Source organism: Podarcis liolepis (genome assembly GCF_965112155.1).
Source record: "Podarcis liolepis genome assembly, chromosome: Z".
Taxonomy (NCBI): domain Eukaryota; kingdom Metazoa; phylum Chordata; class Lepidosauria; order Squamata; family Lacertidae; genus Podarcis; species Podarcis liolepis.
This window is the reverse complement of record NC_139570.1, coordinates 15,355,928-15,375,429: the sequence shown is the minus strand read 5'-3', so window position 1 is coordinate 15,375,429 and position 19,502 is coordinate 15,355,928. Positions and strand designations below refer to the sequence as shown.

At 40.5% G+C, this 19,502-nt stretch overlaps 1 long non-coding RNA gene across 1 annotated transcript; it reads left to right on the top strand.

Moving 5' to 3' along the window:
• The first annotated feature begins 9,889 nt into the window (after positions 1-9,889).
• Positions 9,890-18,147, top strand: LOC310698892. Its single transcript, XR_014521787.1, has 3 exons — positions 9,890-10,719; positions 16,633-16,789; positions 17,946-18,147. It is a non-coding gene; the product is annotated as an uncharacterized lncRNA (long non-coding RNA).
• Positions 18,148-19,502: the final 1,355 nt, after the last annotated feature.

Sequence of the window (19,502 nt, the reverse complement as noted above, 5' to 3'; positions counted from 1 at the left end):
CATACTTGAGTGTAGTTATTGCCAAAAGATAATTCTGTTGCAAGAAAAGGTAGTATGAGCAAACACATTTGAGGAGATTGGCCATTATTCTCAGCAAGAACAAGACAAAGTCCTTTAGCCACTAGATCAGAATGGGGAACCTGAGGCACTTTAGGTGTCCATCTTCCTTCAGCTCCAGCAAGCATGGCTGGTGGTGAGGGGTGAGGGGAGTGGTAGCCCAGCAGCATAGTGGAGACCTCAGCGCTCTCTCTCTCTCTCTCTCTCTCTCTCTCTCTCTCTCACACACACACACACACACACATAATACAAGGCCTGTGTGCATGTGGTCCTGAACAATTTTTCACCCATGTGATTTCAAACTCTGCATCAAGAAAAGCTAAATTTTGTAGTATGTTTTTAGATCTGGTTCTTGGCAAGCTGGGAGAAGGGATACTTGGTGAAGGTAAGCAGGTTGGAGGAAAAGCTGATCTGTAGCTAGGACTACCTATATCCTTAGATCAACCTTCCCCAAACTTGTGGTAATCACATGTTTAGGACTCAACTCCCAAGAACACCAGCAAGGGATGGGGGAATCTGTTGATTTTGGTTTCCCTCAGTATCTTATTTTTCCAATCTTAAGTTCATTTTTCCACATTATAACATCTGTTTCCAAATTCTTATTTGAAAAGTCCTCTTGAAAATCCATCATTTTTATGAATTTCTCTTAATATGCACATTGCGTATGTAATTCTGTTTAATGCACACCTATCAGTAAAGCAATTCCCCTTACCCTAATATGATGTAGTGACACATGCATTTATATACATACTTTACCCATGTGTGTGTGTATTGCGTGCGCACAGAGCAGAGAGAGAAAGAGAAAGAGAAAGAGAGAGAGAGAGAGAGAGAGAGAGAGAGAGAGAGAGATTACTTGGCATTACAAATTTGGAGAAGTGCAATTTCCAAAAGGATGACTGTGTTTCATTTTGGATATTGGTTAAGAAAGTGCAAATCAGATAGGTTTTCCTTTAGATGTGAAATGAATCTAATTTCTCCTTGATCTCTAGCACCACCTAAGCTCAGGAATAGTCAGGGATAATGGGAACTGTAGAGTCTAAAACATAAGAAGGACAGTCTTGCAGAAAGGTGCCCTAGATGTTTTAATAAGAACGTGCCTTTTCCGTAACTACATAAATGGTGAGAGGCTGGATTGATTTCCCCCACTCACCCTTTAATTTAGAGCGTTCAACAGAGGGTTGCTGCCAAGAAAACAGTATTTTTAAAACTCTCTGATAGAGAAACTGGGTCTAAATATAACCTAATTTCACGCTCTTGTGCAATGTTTTTTAGCTGAATGAATTATGGTGTTGTGCTGTTTTGAAGACAATTGCTTCTGTAATTTGCAAGCGTTATGGTCCATATTAAATCCACATTTGGGAGTGGATATATAAGTTATCGACACAATTGGGCTTAACAGGTCTTATTGCAGAAGGTTAATACATCTTATGGAGTTGTTAATGCTTAGGCTATGATGAGTGCTGAAAACCAGCTACATTTTTTCCATTCATTTTGGTACCCACAAATGAGGTGGCATGTTCAGTGGCTGATACCACAATTCTACAAAGTAAGGTTGCTACCCCAGTCATACTGGAAGTAGGAAGGCAGCAGTGGCAGCTCCCTGGGCCATTTCTCCTGCCCCCATTTTTCTTGGTGGCAGTGTTTTGCTGGCCAGGGATGGATGGCTGTATTGTCTAGCTGTCTTCTTCCAGTGCATCACAAACAGCACTGCTGGGAAAAGTTCCTAACTGGTCAAGCAAACAAAGAGGGAAGCCCTACCTGCCCTATACATTTAAAGCAACATCATAATACTTTACAGAGCCATGGCTTTCCCCCAGGAATCTTGGGAACTGTACTTTGTTAAGGGTGCTAATAGCTGTTACTCCCTTCACAGAGCCGCAATCTCCAGAGTTCCCTGGTAAGAGGGGTTGACTGTTAAACCCTTTTGAGAAGTGTAGCTCTGTGAAGGCAATCGGGATCTCCTTTCAGCACCAATAAACTACAACTTCCAGGGTTCTTTGGGGGAAAACCACGACTCTTTAATGTTGTATGATATCGCTTTAAATATATAGCGTAGGTGGGTCCACAGTCAGATGCAATCAGCAATAAGATCCACAAATATGAAAATATATTTGCAATGTACTTCAAATAACAAACATAAAAATAGGACAGTGGACAATAATACTTGGCTTTTTAGCAATTATCAGTCTTCTTGTGATTCTAGCTGATTTACTGGATTCTGAGAGAGAGGTAGCATGTAAATCTATACAAATCCTTTTTCCTCTTTAATTTTTCCCAGTTCTTTCAGTTTGTTTCATACCCACCATTTACTTTCAGACTGGCCTTACAGAAATCTCACTTAACTTTCTGTAAGAAGCCGTCACACCAGAGCACAAAGACCAGCAAACATTGCTCTGTTCATGATATGCTCCATGCTGCTGACAGCCACTGCAGCATTTGTTTGAGTGGGCTGTGAGCTGGCAGCAGGCAGAGAAGTCGCTGGGCAAGATTAAAGTGTACAGAAATGAGTGTAGCATGCACCTCCTAAGGCAGCTGATTGCTATCTGATATGGTGGACACTCTCTCGTCACCAGTTTTGAAAAAGATGGCCAAGTCCTATATTCGCAAGGAAGGCATATTCTCCTTTGCCTTGGGCCCCTAAAAATGCTGGAGGCATTTTAAAGTTATGCAGAACCCTTATTAAAGGCAGGGGAAAGGAAATTCTGCCTAGTTTGATAATCAGCCTGCTAGAGTTGAATGTAAAGTTGAATGATGTCACAATAGTAAGGAAACATGAATGCAGTAATAATAATAATAATAATAATAATAATAATAATAATAATAATAATAAATTATTTATACCCCACCCATCTGGCTGGACTTCCCCAGCCACTCTGGGCAGCTTCCAGAAAAATATTAAAATACTGTAATACACCAAACATTAAAAGCTTCCCTAAACAGGGCTGCCTTCAGATGTCTTCTAAAAGTCTGGTAGTTGTTGTTCTCTTTGACATCTGATGGGAAGGTGTTCCACAGGGAGGGTGCCACTACCGAGAAGGCCCTCTGCCTGGTTCCCTTTAACTTGGCTTCTCGCAGTGAGGGAACCGCCAGAAGGCCCTCGGTGCTGGACCTCAGTGTCCGGGTAGAACGATGGGGGTGGAGACGCTCCTTCAGGTATACTGGACCAAGGCCGTTTAATAAACATGAATAATAATAGTAATAATAATCTGACTGGGTGCTCCAGCTACTCTGCAGTGCATAGGAAATGCTCTGAACTGTATTAAATGTAATGATTGTGTATAAGTTTGTCTGCAGAGTATGAAGTTACCTTGTCAAGCCTGTTCCATCAGGGGATCAAATGGGAAGGCAAGATTCATTGGTGATATGATGATTGTCACATAGGCAAAGTTTGCAGCTAAGAATGATGACCCTCTAACTTTGTGGTTGAAATTCATGTGACAAAAATCTATTTCTAGTTTAGTCTTGCTTTCAAATGGTTGGTTGTATCTGTTGTTTTTAGTTTTTATTCTCTCTCTCTCTCTCTCTCTCTCTCTCTCTAATTTATTTATATTGTGAACTGCCTTACTGGGCTGTGTCATGAATGTTTGGCATCTAAATTAATTAATTTAATCAATCAATCAATCAATCAATCAATTAATACATAATTGCCTTTACCATGGTAAAATGGATCTTGGCATATTTTCTTCCTCACTGAAATATAAAAAAAATTATCAACCATTTAGTTAGATGCATGGGTTAACTGATTGTGGATTATGGTCAACAGAAAAATATATCTAGATATAATTTGGATCTGTGAGAATGGCTCCATGGGGGAGGATGGAACCCAAGCAATTGCAAACATTTTACAAAAGTCATTTCCTAGAAGTAGATCTCAATGGGAGTTGAGCCAACAGAAAAAATGTATTTCATAATAGGCAATACATTTGATATATGTTTTAAACATCTATGAAAATGGCATTGCTACATTTCTAATTGAACCATTTGTAATGCACAGGAAGGAAAGGTAGACTTCATTCCTTCATTTGAAGCAGCCACTACATTCGTAGTTAAATTTATCTGCCTAATTGCATTTCCTTGTCACATGTATATGCGGGTTAGGTCTGCAATTTTTCTCTAGAAGATGCACCATTTAGAAGTAAAGTAACTTAATTTGCAAGCTAAGGTTTGCCATCTGCCAGATCTGGGTATGTAAATAAATAAATAAATAAATAAATAAATAAATAAACGTAGACATTGGATTAACACAAACATAGTAAGTGTAAGAATTTCTCATGTTTTCTCCTTAATTTAGAGCTGTTTTTCCCCCTGGGAGAAAAATAAACCATTAAAATCTATCTAAACACAGAAGACTTTATACCCTACTGCTGCCCATCTGATGCTGCTATAGTTTGTATCTGAAGTCAGTGGAACCTTGCAGGTGCACATGTTTCCGAATAAAAGTGGAGAACTGATGCTTCTGACATTATGTTTAGGGATGGGGGACCTTCCTCAACTGGGGATTGCTTTCTTTCTTGAGGAAACATATAGGGACCTTATGCCAGGGGTGGGTAGGTCTAGAAGGAAGGAGCCATGTATATGATTCCTACTTTTTATTGTAGGCTACATCCCAGCCTGCAGAAGTTAGAAGTTTCCACACTCACACAAACCCATCTCTACATAGACAATCAAGGAGAGAGGTCAAGGATCAAGGCAAAAGCACTAAAGGATGATGCACAGCAGGACTGTTGAGGATTGCATTCCTGGGGACTGAGGAAGAGTCCCAAAGTCCAGATAGAGAAGCCTCATTTGGCCATGGTACATAGTGTGCAATAGTGGGGGTTTTTTATGCAGTGGAGAATGTTTTCCTTCTGAACTATTTCTGCTACTATTACTACTAATAAAGCCAGAACCAAGAAAGAGTATCTGCTAGCAAGGAAACCTGTAGAGCAGGACCACGTATCTTTCAGTTGTCATGTTGCCTTATTTAAGCAGTTTCGCCCTTGAAAGGTTTGACTGCAAAATCAACTTGTTAACTAGTTTTGTCACTCTGAGTGTCAAAACTGATTCCTGAGGCAGCAATGTTTTTTTGATGGAAGAGAACCCTGACACTTATGGCTGGTATCATTCCAAATAACTGTTCGTTAAAAATGCAAAGGGTCATGTATGAAATGGTTCCTTAAGATTCCTTTTGTGCACACCTGAAGGTCTCTTTGGTAATATCTGATCATGTACCACTGTGGGCTGGTTGGCATCTTGTGCAAATCAAGATTGACAGTTGCTCATGATTCCATTGCTGAAAAGGGATTGTGGCGTTGCCCAACCACATTACCCGATTTTATGGTCTTTGTGTGCAGCATAACATAGGCTTAATTCTCTTAGTGAGTAAGCAAACTTGTATCTTACCATTTTAGACTGCATGCAACCCAGGCATGGAGTCTTATCCATTGTTACCCAGTAAACCATGACAGGCTGTTAGAAGCTATTTTTCTGATGAAAACAAAACCATGTAATTTTTGGCCTGAAACATTATAGTGCAATATCGTTCTTCATTCAGCTTGTCCTAGACGCATCTTTAATTTCCCCCCACTTTAACAGTTATAAGAGAGAGAGTTGAACATGAGCTTTCCTTGTGGCATCAACTCAATGCTCAAAGTCTATTTTAAGCCTTTGGAATTGAAGGGATTTATTTGTGTGTGTGTTTTTAATTATAAACCTGGCAGCTTAACATGGCCTTGGGGACTTTTCCTTTATTAAATGAACATCCTCCTAAACAGACATAGCTGACTTCCTTGTCTTCCTAGGCTCACTCCTTTAAAAATATGAAATCCAAGGTTGAGCTTTCCTTGAATACAGGTTCTTTGTTCCATCGCTTATATTGAAAAACCATGCCACAATCTAGCCAGCTTTACAATAGAAGCAAATATCTCACTGGTGATAAAAATGTCATTTCTATTACAAAGATTTTTTTTCAAAAGAACACACATTATTATTTTAATCTAAAAGCATTTAGTCAAGGAACCTCTTGATCCAGGGGAGACCATAATGTTCATTAGTCCAGTCATTTTTTAAAATTTTTTTACAGTTTATAGCCAATGGCTATTACTCACAAAAAAGTAATATAAAAAATAATGGTAAATATATAAATTTACAGAAATGCAAGTTGCCAAAAAGAGAGAGAGAGTAAAGTTCAGCAATTATTTTAAATTTTAAAAAATCCACCTGGCAGTAAAAAAAAAGTAGTTTGTAACTTTTCTTATTGTTAGTACCTATAAAGTGAACTTGCAGGAATCAAACTTGTCCAAATCAGCCAGCAACAATCTTATTTTCAAATTGTCTGGCTGACTTAGGTAATTATGAAATGAACAGAGGAATCTGCCCCTAGGTGACAAGAAGCCACATGATCTACTGCACAATGTTTTCCATCTGGCCTGATCCACATTGACAAATATGGTCATATATTGGCCTATGAAAGAATTTATTGCAGATATTCTGGGATCACAGCTGGAAATCTAAGCAACACACAGCTTCCATAGTGTTTTTAGTGGATGTAGCACTGGTTTCTGAATAGTAAGAGATAACTCATCACAGCAGTAGCCTTTAGCCTTTCAGACCAAGGGACTGCCTTAAACATGTAGCATGTGATCAATGCCAGTTACTGAAAATCAGGTGGGCAGAGTGATGATGCACTCAGTTTCTGCTTGCGTTTTTTCCACAGGCATCTGATTGGTCACTATGAGAACAGGATGTTGGATTAGACTTCAAGGTTTCCAAAACTTGGGTCTCCAGCTCTTTTTGAACCACAGTTCCCATCATCCCTGACCACTGGCCCTGATAGCTAGGAATGATGGGAGTTGTAGTCCAAAAATAGCTGGCGACCCCAATTTGAGAAACGCTGGATTAGATGGATAAATTGGCCTGGTCCTGCAGGACTCTATTTATATTCTTATGGGTTAAAATCTATGCAAAATTAGGTTCACCCATGCAGTGCCCTCCTGATGTTGTTGGACTACAACTCCCACCCCCCCTTATTGCCCAAAATCACCCTAAACATATACGTATTTAGAAATTTCTGAAAACATCCCCTAAATCATTAGTGTGAAATTTCACACTAATGAAAATTAGTGTGTCACATGAATCATGCAAATGTGACCTACGACTTCCAGGCACATTTGAACCCTAGAAATTCAGATATAGCCCCTGCTTCATTTTATGCAGACTTTGAAAACAACAACAACAACAACACACCATTGGACTGTACCCAACTATGTTATACTTCAAGTAGACCCACTGAAATTATTGGACCTATAGTCATTGTACCAATTACAATGTCTCTTCTCCGAGTTGCACTAACATTGAAAATAACCCAGTGTGATTAATTGTTTAACATATTAATATCCTAGTTACATTAGTGATTCATGTCTTTTTTATATCAAGTTGCTCTGGAGAGTGAGTTGAGGAGGGAGATTAAATGGATATGAAGCTAATTGGTCTTTTCTGTGGGGAAGGGGTAAATGCACAGCGAGTGTATGTGCATATATCAAAAAGAATAATACTGTAATTGAAACTCTGTCATAGATTAAAATAGGCTTCCACCCACTTTCTCTCTTTTAGTTGAAGTTATATATTTGATCTGATCCTGGATAATTTTATTGGGCAAAGCCCGTGTACGTGTTAGAAATATTTACTAAGAAAGAATTACTATATGGGTGTCTTCAGTGTGACTGTAGTGAATTCAAGAGATGGCCTCTATTTGTTTGATTTTGTGCAGAGTGGGATATCTATTTCAGATTAGATATTCTCCACACACCAGGTAGTGTTAGACCTTTCAGTGATTCCTGAAGAAGAGGGGACAAAAAGGCTATGTACACCTCTGTCCTCTGAAAAATTGCCAGAATATCTCCTAGGACAGCAGCTTTAATCAACTAATTGGTTGAGCCTACAATCCTATCCATTTTCACATGGAATCAAAACCCCACAGAACTTACTAGGACTTACTCCAGAGTAGATATGCATAAGACTCTGCCATAGATTGATCAGCTAAAAAACAGCAATTTTGAATCAATTGAAAAACTTCATTGATTGGGTGAAAATATACCATATTTTTCCATGTATAACATGCCCCCTTGTATAAGATGCCCCCTGTTTTGCTGAAGGTACTTTTTTTCATCTTTGGTGGACGTGCCCAAAGATTAAGGCTTTTTGGGAAATGATATATAATGAAATGAAAAAGGTATTTAAATATACCTTCCTTAAGAAACCAGAGGCCTTTCTTCTGGGCATTGTCGGCCAACTGGTGTCAAAGAAAGATAGAACATTTTTTATGTACGCCACAGCAGCAGCAAGAATACTCATCGCAAAGTACTGGAAGACACAAGATCTACCCACCTTGGAAGAATGGCAGATGAAGGTAATGGACTATATGGGACTGGCAGAAATGACCGGCAGAATCCGAGACCAGGGAAAAGAGGCGGTGGAAGAAGATTGGAAAAAATTCAAGAACTATCTTAAGAAATACTATAAAATTAATGAGTGTTAGAATGGCGCTGGTGTTATAAATTAAGGGGTTAACAGCTGTAAAGTTTAAGATTAAAAATAAGAAAAGAGGTTATAAATTTGAGAAGATTGAGAGTAAGAATTTGCTGAAAAAAATTGAAATTAGAATGCAGTAAGGGGAGGTATGGGGGAGTCGGGGAAATAAGTTATATGAATATAAGGATTTGAAATTATACATGTTTTTGTTTAGTTTTGTGTTTGTTTGTGTTGTTGTGTTTGTTAAAAAAAATCCTTTGTGAAATCTGAATAAAAAATCTTAAAAAAAAAAAAGATGCCCCCTGTTTTGGGGACTCAAAATTAAGAAAATGGGGGGGATTCCCCAAAGTTGTTTAGCTTTCTGGGGGGAGGATTGCCCAGAGTTGCTGAGCTTTTTTTGTGGGGGTGGCCCACAGTTGTTGAGCTCTTTTTCGGGGGGAATGCCGAAAATCGCTCACCCACAAGACCGATAATGCCTCTCACACGCCTCACAAAAGCTACCTGTCCTCTGTCCCCTCGCCAACAAAGGCAGCAAATCACCCGCCCAATTGCTGCAGTGACAGCCAATCAACACCAACCCTTTGCCACAGCCACCAATAACAATCTACCACTCACAGCAGCAAACAATCCCACATCCCCACATTGCACAATCCATGTATAAGACAACCCCCAAATTTTAAAGATGATATCTGAATTTAAAAAAAAAACTAGTCTTCTACACGGAAAAATTCGGTACTTGCAAAAATACTTCATTACAGTAGCCCTTAACACCCTCTGCTTGTGACAGTAATTTGCTTTAAACTCTTTTTAATTTGTATTTTTACATTGCTTTTGTGGGAATGTTCAGGGATGCAGGAGAGGATATATTGTTTAATGATATCCTTCCTAACTTGCGTTAGCAAGTTCTATATCTTAGCAGAGTAACATTCCCCTTTAAACACACAGCGGTTTACTTGTTTCAGTCTCATCTGAGTCTCTCAGTATAAGATTCCTGGTAAGATCCCATCCTGCCCCTCTTAAAAAGAATAGACACAAGAGTCTTATTAAAGTCAATATAAAAGTAGTTTACTCACATTCATTCAGTTCACAGTTGTATCCCTGAAGGCAGTCTTAGGTTACAAAACTATATACACATGTGGAACTATCCCATAAGGGAGTTAGTTCCTAAGTGACTGCAAACAGGCAGTCACTTCTGCTAACATGCAGAAGAGCAAAAATAGAGAAGAGACAAAGGAAGGAGCTGTGCTCCCTTGCCCAGGTTAGCCCCCCCCCCCTCTCTCTCTCTCTCTCTCTCTCTCTCTCTCACACACACACACACACACACAGGCCTCTAGTCACATGCAAAGGAAGTTTTGTCACAGCTCAGGAGGAAACAGGAAGTTAGACTCCTGGCTGGTACAAAGCATCCACGTCCACTCTAGGAATGTTGTACTTGATTGCTATGTGTTTCACATCCCACAGCTTCACCTTCCATCCCTTATAGTTAAGGGAGTGTAAGAAATAAAACAACAACAACAACAAATGTATACCATCCTAGAATAGATATTTTTCCTTTTCACACACACAGAAGAAAACAACTCCTTTAGAAGAAGCCCATGTGGTCGTCTAGCCTATAATTGTTTTATAAATTAAGAATTAGCAGCTGGATGAGTGACTATGTGGAATTTTGCTGTGTAGGATTTTGATAGGAAGGGAACTGACAATCCCCTCTCCCAATTTTCCAGCTGAAATCACTCCCAGGAAGTTGCTTTTTACCTGTGCATGTGCCATTGCAGCAAGCTGTGTGTTCAGGGACAAAGAGCGCTATGGGCAAGACAGTCTTTGTAGGAAAACTGTAGGGTGGTAAGGAAGAGACGGAGTTCTACCCCATATCCTATGGGCCAAAGGAGGAAGGAGGATCTGGGGCCCCTACAGGTTTTTTGTTTTTTTAATTTTAAAAAGAGCCTGGACTGTTTTGCAGGTTTTCAGACACAGGAGCGATCTTTAATCTAAACAGGCATTTGGGGATTTATTTCTTCATCTTTTATTGTATTTTTCTGTGGTGGTAGTGCTGTTGTTGCAGACCACCTTAGATCAGGCCATGGCCCAGTAAATAGGTCCTGACCCACCAGCTGAAGACCAGCGTGCTACAAGGCAGGCTTCCATCGTCTAAAAGCAAGTATTGTTTCTAGCTTCTTCTCTCTTTTTTGCTTTAAAAGTATTGATTTTACTCACGTAGTAAAAGATCGTTTAGAGAAGTGGTTCTCTCTCCCCCCCCCCAACCTCTCTTCGAGGTTCCTTGGAAGCTTATCAGGGGTTCTGAATTAGAAGGTCAGTAATGGTGGACAGGCTTCCTTTAAATTGCTATTGATTTTCCCTCTCAACATTTGGCTGCTTGGGTTTTTTGCATGTTTTGATGTTTTTAAAAGCACTGAGAAAAGTTGGTAAAAATATGGGCGTAGGAAGCTGCCTAATATTGAGTCAGTTAATTGGTCTACATTAACGTGCAGTATACAGTGGTACCTCGGGTTACAGACGCTTCAGGTTACAGACTCTGCTAACCCAGAAATAGTGCTTCAGGTTAAGAACTTTGCTTCAGGATGAGAACAGAAATTGTGCTCTGGCGGCGTGGCAGCAGCAGGAGGCCCCATTAGCTAAAGTGGTGCTTCAGGTTAAGAACAGTTTCAGGTTAAGTACGGACCTCCGGAACGAATTAAGTACTTAACCCGAGGTACCACTGTATATCCAGATTTTTAGACAGGGGTGTCTCCCAGCCCTACTGAAGAAGCCAGGGATGGAACCTGAGACCTTCCACAAGCAAAGCAGATGCTCTACCACTGATTTAGAGAAGATAACATATTTTATTCCTCAGTAATTTAACCCATCATGATAAGAACCAGTGTGCCTTAATGGTTAAAGTGTTGGACCACGACCTGGAATACCAAGGTTCGAATCCGCACTCTGCCAAGATGCTCACTGGGTGACCTTGGGCCAGTCAACATCTCTTAGCCTAACCTGCCTCACATGTTTATTGTGAGGATGAAATGGGTAGGAGGAGAACCAAGTACAGCACCTTAAGCTCATTGGAAGATAAAGTTGGTATATAATTGTGATAAATAAACCAATAATAACTACTGGCAATATTTATTTAATAAAAGTATTTCCAGGGTTGAAATACAATTCAAACCAAGAATAAAACAAAGTAAGAGCAAAACATAATGCAGAATTCAATTAGAAATAAAACCAACCATGGATGCAGAAATGCTAGTGCCCAAAGGGGCGTCATACCCATAGGCCAGTGGTGTCCAAACGTTTTTCAAAGAGGGCCAGATTTGATGAAGTGAAGGGCCGTGAGGGCCGACCAAAGTTGTTTGTTGACTTTTTTTAGGATTTAAGTTGTTGAGGTTGAGTCTGGGGAAGAGTCTGCCTATCAGTTGGAGCGCCGTGGTGGGCTCTTCTGCTGCTCTGCACCGTGAGTTTAGGGGCGACCAAGCCAGCGAGATGCTGAGGCAGCTTGCTGGCTCCACCCTCCTGTGCGCCTGGGACTGGGCAACTGTTGTGGGGTGGGGATCTTTGCATCCTGGCGCTGCATATGCTTAAGACAGCCCTGAGTGTCCAACTCAACTTGCTCCTCCTGGACAAAGAAGTGTTTCTTCACTCACTGGTGAAATGACTGCAGTGTCCTGATAAGGCTCACATCAGAGTTGAGAATCCTCCAAATTTAAGAAGCCACCCCAGATAAATTTATTCTGTATTTTTTGCATCTGGCTGACTGCACCTGCAGCACCACAACCATAATGATTTTGCTGAAGAGAGATCAGATACAATTGTCCTTATTTAAGACCAATGTTTGAACAAGGAAGCTGCTTTCAGTAGCATTAACATCCAGCTTTTTCAGCAGATTTTTAAACTATTATCTCAGTTTTGATTCAAAAAAGAAAAAACTTTAACAGAAGACTTCTGCTTCGTAAAACAAAAGAAAACACAAAACAAAACATTAAAGCAGGGGTGGGGGACCTCCAGCCCTCCAGAAAGTGTTAGACTACAATTCCCATCATCCTGAACCATTAGCTGTGCTTGCTTGGGCTGATGGGACCAACAATATCTGGAGGTCCACAGGTTTCCCATCCATGCTCCAAAGCCTCATTGTCCTGCATTTCCCACACTCATTTTAATTCTGTCCTGCATGTTTGTATATGTGTGGGTTGCCATATGTCGTCTTTTCCCAGGACATGTCCTCTTTTTCATGGGTAGAGTTGTCATAGTGATCCATAGCTAAAATTAGAAATTGGTAAGTGTGTCTTCTTTTTTGCTCTTCAAAATACGGCAATCCTACATATGTGAATTTGTGTGTAGAGTGGCAATGCTCACCTTTTGCCACACCCACCATTGGCATGAAGTTCCTGGAGAGTTATCCAAGGGCAAACAAATTATTCACCACTGCTGTTAAAAAAAGAGTCTTTTACCCATGTTTTCTCTTTTTGCTGGTGGGTCTTCAATGTTTTAGATCTGTTATTGTCTGGTTTGGATTTTGTTGCAGAGTCTTGGTTTTTACATACATACAGTGGTACCTCGGGTTAAGTACTTAATTCGTTCTGGAGGTCCGTTCTTAACTTGAAACTGTACTTAACCTGAAGCACCACTTTAGCTAATGGGGCCTCCTGCTGCCGCCGTGCTGCTGGAGCACGATTTCTATTCTCATCCTGAAGCAAGGTTCTTAAACCGAGGTACTATTTCTGGGTTAGTGGAGTCTGTAACCTGAAGCGTGTGTAACCTGAAGTGCATGTAACCCGAGGTACCATTGTATTGATGATTTTAATGGGGACCACTACATTTAATTTTTGCTTTGGATTATAAATAGCCTAGAGTTTCTTTGAAAGATATGTGGGATGTACTTTTTGTTATTAAAAAGTTAAATAAACAAAAAGCCCTCACTCCTTGCCCCAACGAATTAATTTTCATTGAGGGAAATAACCTCTGGATTTAAGAATACCTCTTTACACTTAAATAAATACCCTCAGATCCACTGAATGGACACCTGGAAGGAGACTTTGATTTTTCCAAAAATTGGAAAGCACAGATCCCTCATAAGTTTTTCAGCTATTGCTCATCAAAGTTTGCATCCCCCCCCCCCCTCAGTACTACATATCCTAATTTGTGGGAAACCTGCAGTCTCCTCCAAAGATCGCAGGCACTTCACCTTTAAAATCCAGAAAGATATTTTCAAAGGACAAGAGAGAAATATTTTTCTCCGAAGGAAGACAACGAGATAACTGTGATATACATATGCACATGCTTATACATACAAATATATGTCCTGGCTCTCTGTTTCCAAGCCAAATAGCTACACTTCCTCTCCCTTATTGTAAAAAATAACTTGGGCAGAGTTTTCCTTCCCAGACCATAAATATACACTGTGTGTATTGCTCAATTTTATAAATGACTAACAAGTGCGGTTGAAAAATAATTTCTTTCCTGCACAGTGACCAGTTTGTTTTGGCCTGACGTGATGAATAGCTTTCTTATCACACACTTCTTTACCCACACAACACCCCCCCCCCCACTCCAGTTGCAGGGAAGATTTAGAAGTCTGCTGATTAAAGATGGTAGTGCAGCCGAGCTGGTATTTTGACAGAAGAAACGGAAGCGAGCATTGTATAAAAATGTAATAGGGGAGGATCTCTTAAAGGACTGTTGTGGGAATCGAGGGTTATATGATTACTCTTGCTTCACATAAAAACTAGTCTGAGGATTTATTTTTGCCTGACCGCTGGGGCTTTGAAGTTTCTGAAAAATGTTATTTTATACATTGGGCGAACAAATGCCCTTGTAGCAGAAATAAATCACCTCTTTGTACAGAACAATCATACATATATTTGGCTACAAGCACCTCGTTTCCTGAGTAATTGTGAACAGTCTGGCAAGCGTTGAAACTTTCCTTAGGCTGAGCTGAAGTAAAATAAGCCTTGTGCCTTTGTTATGGGAGTTTGGTAGCTCTAAGGCAGAGCTTGACACTCTTTGGAATGTCTTGGTTTCAAATACTACTATTACTACTAATATTATTATTATATGCATGGTGTTGTATACATACTAATGGAGGCAGGGATAAACTAGGCTTGCTGACATGTAACAGTCAACACAGGTGCAATCTGTCTGTATACATGTACAAGTGTTTATGTGAAAGAATATACACTTTTTGATTTGTACAGCTCAGTTGTTGTGTACATATTGTGTACACTGGTTGAATGTTACATGTGAACAACTGTATGGGTGTACAGCTCAACCATCTGTGCACACAGGTACATAGATTGTACACTTGTTGAATGTAATGTGTGGACAGCCCTATGTGAATAACTACAACACTATCTGTGATGCTGGAGTGAAAGGATGACCCATACTTAGACTGATAGCAGATGGAAGAACAAAGATCTCTAGAGGTTAGCAAAAGGGCTTTCCCTCACTCACAGTTATATTTGCCCCTTTTGGTGAGTCATGGGGTCAGAGGTTCTACCCCCTCCTTGATTTCCAACTACTATGGTGGGTGAGGAATGATGTCAGAATCCTACAGCCAGAAGCTAGGATGAGGTTAGACGGGCCAAAGGACTCATCTCTAAAAAAGCATTCTCCCTTACAGCACATGAGATGCAGGTCTAATTGAGCTGAATGGGTCCAACTCTCAGATAACTTTGTTTAGGACTGAAGCCTGAATCACTCTCACAAAAGAGAATGACTGTTTTTGTGTTGATGTTGTCTGTTTGTTAATTATTTTTAACAAAAATAATTGCAAAAAAGTAATTGTTGCTCAATTAATTGGGGGGGGGGACCTTTGAGTCAATGAGAAAGTTCTTAAATGACCAATGTTTGATCAATTGAATACATATAACATTTTTAAAATTATTATTCGACCACTTTCTTCAGAAAGAGGCTCTCAAGGTGGCTTACAAAGAATATCAAAATGGAAATCTCATTCAAGTCTGGAATCAGGAGGAGAAATAACATGGTGTCAGGATTGTTTAGGTGGTATTTTCTGACTTTATTCTTCATCTTGCACGGTGCTGGCCATTGACCTCTACCTACTAGGCAGAAGAGCTTACTGATATCCTCTGAGGCAGAGGAGTGGGGCTAAGCAGCTGGAAGCTACTCAACCCATGATAGAGGCAAAGAAAATAAATATTCAGATCTGAGATGTTCTCTCATTCAGTTGTTGTTTCTTGGGTCACTGGACCAATATTAATAGCAAGAAAGTCCCCTTCAGAGCTCTTATTGCTAGCCCAACACTGAGAAAGGATTGTTCATTTAGCCACAAGAATAAAGGTCAAATCACTTGGGAAACAGCTAAGTGGCCAATTTCCCTGGAAATATAGCTGTAGGACAGGGTTGATGAGCTAAAAAGAAATGAGTTAATCATGAAAATTATCTTTCTTTTAATTTAAAGGAAGATGAAAATTATAATGGACAGTGTGGTAATTTTATCCATCACTTGAAGGCTATTATAACTTTTTCATGCATTTGCAATTTACCCCCAAAAAGGACATGATTCTTTTGTGGTTTCCTTTTATTCAGATGAAACTTTGAGAAACTGTGTAAGAGTTATAAAATGGAGCTTTTAGCAAGTTTTCTTCCTAATTTTGCTAAATGCAAATTGACTTTTAAAATATATCGCTTAAACATATCCTATATTTCTTCTGTCATGGAACTTGGGCTCTTACACAAATTCCTAAACCAGTGGTTTCCGATTCTTTTGTACCCATGGGCACCACAACAAATCACAAACTGTTTTACTGGATGCAATAGGATGCTTCTTTCCAGACTTTCAGTGAGGGAGCGGACCATGTGGGATCCATTGAAAGCCTCTATGGGCACACAGAATCATAGAATTGTAGAGCCAGTATGGACCTTGAGGGTCATCTAGCGCAGCACCCTGCAATACAAGAATCTCAACCAAAGCATGCATGACAGATGGCCATCCAGCCTCTGATTAAAAAGCTACAAGGAAGGAGAGCCCACAACCTCCCAAGGGAGACCACCCCACTGTCGAACAACTCTTACCACAAAAAGTTCTTAGTCAGAATCTCTTGTAACTTGCAGGTACCCTGCTGGTGACCCCTGTCCTTGGCAATCTCCAGGCACTGACCCAGCCCTCTTTGCCTTCAGTAAGGTGGCTACACCATCTGCCTTCAGACTACATAGCACTGAAAATACTGGCTAATGAAAGCTGTGTGGACTCCAAGCTTTGGGAAGAAAGGTAGGTTATAAATTTAACAAATAACTAAGCTCTGCACTAAACCAAAGAAACAACTATTTCCACATAGATTGCCACAGTTCTACACCCAAATAAGGAGAATTCTAAAACCCACAAGCAGGACAGAAGGGAAATTGTTTTATTTTATTGAGTGTAAATAACTGAGGCATTACTGGGGTAAGGGCACTCTCTTTCTCTATATGCCACCTTGGGCTTTTGTCCTTGGGGTGCCCTTTAGATTTGGGAGGTGCAGTGGGGTGAATACTGACCTGCTAGTGCCACTGTGCACTTGTCAGGTTCAAATATTCACAGTTCTCATAGCAAAGATGAAGAATTATTTATCAGCGGCGTAGCGTGGGTTGTCAGCACCCGGGGCAAGGCAAGTAATTTGCGCCCCCTAACCCGGGGCAAGGCAAGTAATTTGCGCCCCCTAACCCGGGGCAAGGCAAGTAATTTGCGCCCCCTAACCCCTAACCTGCCGCCGCTGCCAGCTTCTTCTTGCTGCTGCCTGGTCTGGTCTGGTGTGGTTCTCTCCCGCGCTCAGCACTGCGCTGGGCGGCCGCTGCACTGTCCCTCCCCCAGATAGTCCCTCGCTCTCTCTCCGCACCGCACGCCTGGCACCCACCCCCTCCACAGTGGGCGGCGACCCAGCGGCTCGGATCGGATTCGCACAGCCAGCACTGCAGTGAGAGAGAGTGAGTGAGCCAGGTAGGGGCAGAGAGCTGTGAGTGCGAGCGCCCCCCCCCAGATGTTGCGCTCGGTGCGGGTGGCCCCCCCTGCACCCCCCACGCTACGCCACTGTTATTTATAATCCTTTGTTGTGGGGCCACAGGTGAAGCCTGTAAACATATCCAGGAGTGGAGAATTTCCCTGCCCAGGCTATATTTTTATTTGTCTAATTATGTTTGTTTGGCTGTTTGCAGATCCTCTATATTGTATTTGAATAAATGTAACTTTTTTCATCATGGTTATGGTTTCTTCAGCCTTCTTTAAGGGTGTGCTGGCAAAACAACATTCATTTGTTCAAGACATTTTTTCCATCCACAAGAACAAACCTGGGATAAATAAATTCTACTTCCTATTCAAGCCTCACTGTACTGTTTGTGTTTTCTAAAGCTTATTCTTATCTAATCTCCTATCATCTGCTATCTCTGGCTAGCTGTTCAAAGCCACAGTAGTGTCAGCAAAAGGAGCAGCAATCGCTCGAATGCTTTGAGAATAAAACACAAACTGAAGAAAAAGCAGACATAAGGCAGCATGCAAGACAGAGTTAATTCTCTGCAGCCTTCAAGAAATATCTTCCCCCGATAGTGTGATAATGTTTTTGGAACAGGAAATTGAAACCTTAGAGCAAGAAATAAAACAAAATAAAACAAATGATGATCAGATTCCCTTTGGTGTCTTTTCTACGTTCCGCATTCTGTGAGTTAAATCTGCAAACGTGTCTTGTTAAAGGCTGTAATGGTCAATGTTTGGGGGGCATATTGGATGTTTATTAGCATTGAAATAATGTGTGCAGTTAGAGTGGCAGACAGAATAGCAGTTGGCCAATAATAAATAAGGCTATTAAAACATGAGAGCACCCGGCTACAGTGACACCAAAGGAAAATCAATGGGTAGTTTTTCTGCATTCAGTAACAAAAATTGACACTGCCAGATGCTAAGAGATAACGGTGTGGGGCATGCTTTTTCACGCACGCCCCACCAGTCCCCAATTGAGATTAAGAACAGAAAGTGAACCAGCCTTGAAAAAAGGATGTCTCAGAGGAAATGGACGGGATATTTTGTAGTCCCCCAAGAGGAAAAGATTCAAATGATACACCAAAAGAGAATTTATTTCTAAGATGGAAAGATGCATAAATCACAGCATGGTTAAATGCATGCAGCATAGCCTGCAAGGATATTGAAGCTTACATACTGTACTTAACCTACAATGTATCAAAAGACAGCATCAGCCCATCTTTATAGTGAAGGAGTCAAGCGGGTGGATTCAGGACCCGTATATTGGGGGAACCTGGGGAGGGTTACTGTGAATCTGCTCTCTCGTGGATAATAAAGATGTGGGATATTGTGGCAATGCCTAAAACAACATCCTAAAAGAACAAAGGGAAATAATAACAAAAATATGTTATAATTTGGGAAGGCCATAGCTCAGTGATAGAGTACCTGTTCTGCTTGCTTTGCAATAATAATAATAACAACAACAACAACAACAACAACAACAACAACAACAATTTATTATTTATACCCTGCTCATCTGGCTGGGTTTCCCCAGCCACTTTGAGCAGCTTCCATCAAAAAAGCAAAAACACATTAAAACATCAGTCATTAACAAAACACGAGCCACAGTAGTGGCATCCGTAAACAACATTTTCCAACAGTTTTTTTAAAAATAACAAATGGTCAGATGAGAAGAGGATCCTCCGGGCTTGCCTGACTGGTGGTACCATCACTGGGGGTTGCCCAGTTCTCAGAAAACCACAATAGGGACCTTCTCAGTTGTGGTTCCCCATTTGTGGAATGCCTTCCTTAGTGAGTTATGTCTGCCTCACTCATTATAAATGCTAAGGAAGAATCTTAAAACATTCTTATTTACCCAGGCATTTGGTTGCTGAAAGATCTGTTCCAGGAAAACCTGAAATTGTGAGCTATGAGAGTAAGGTGATCGTTTTCTTTTTAGTTGCTTTTCACCTTTTTTTTTTTTTTAAAAAAATGA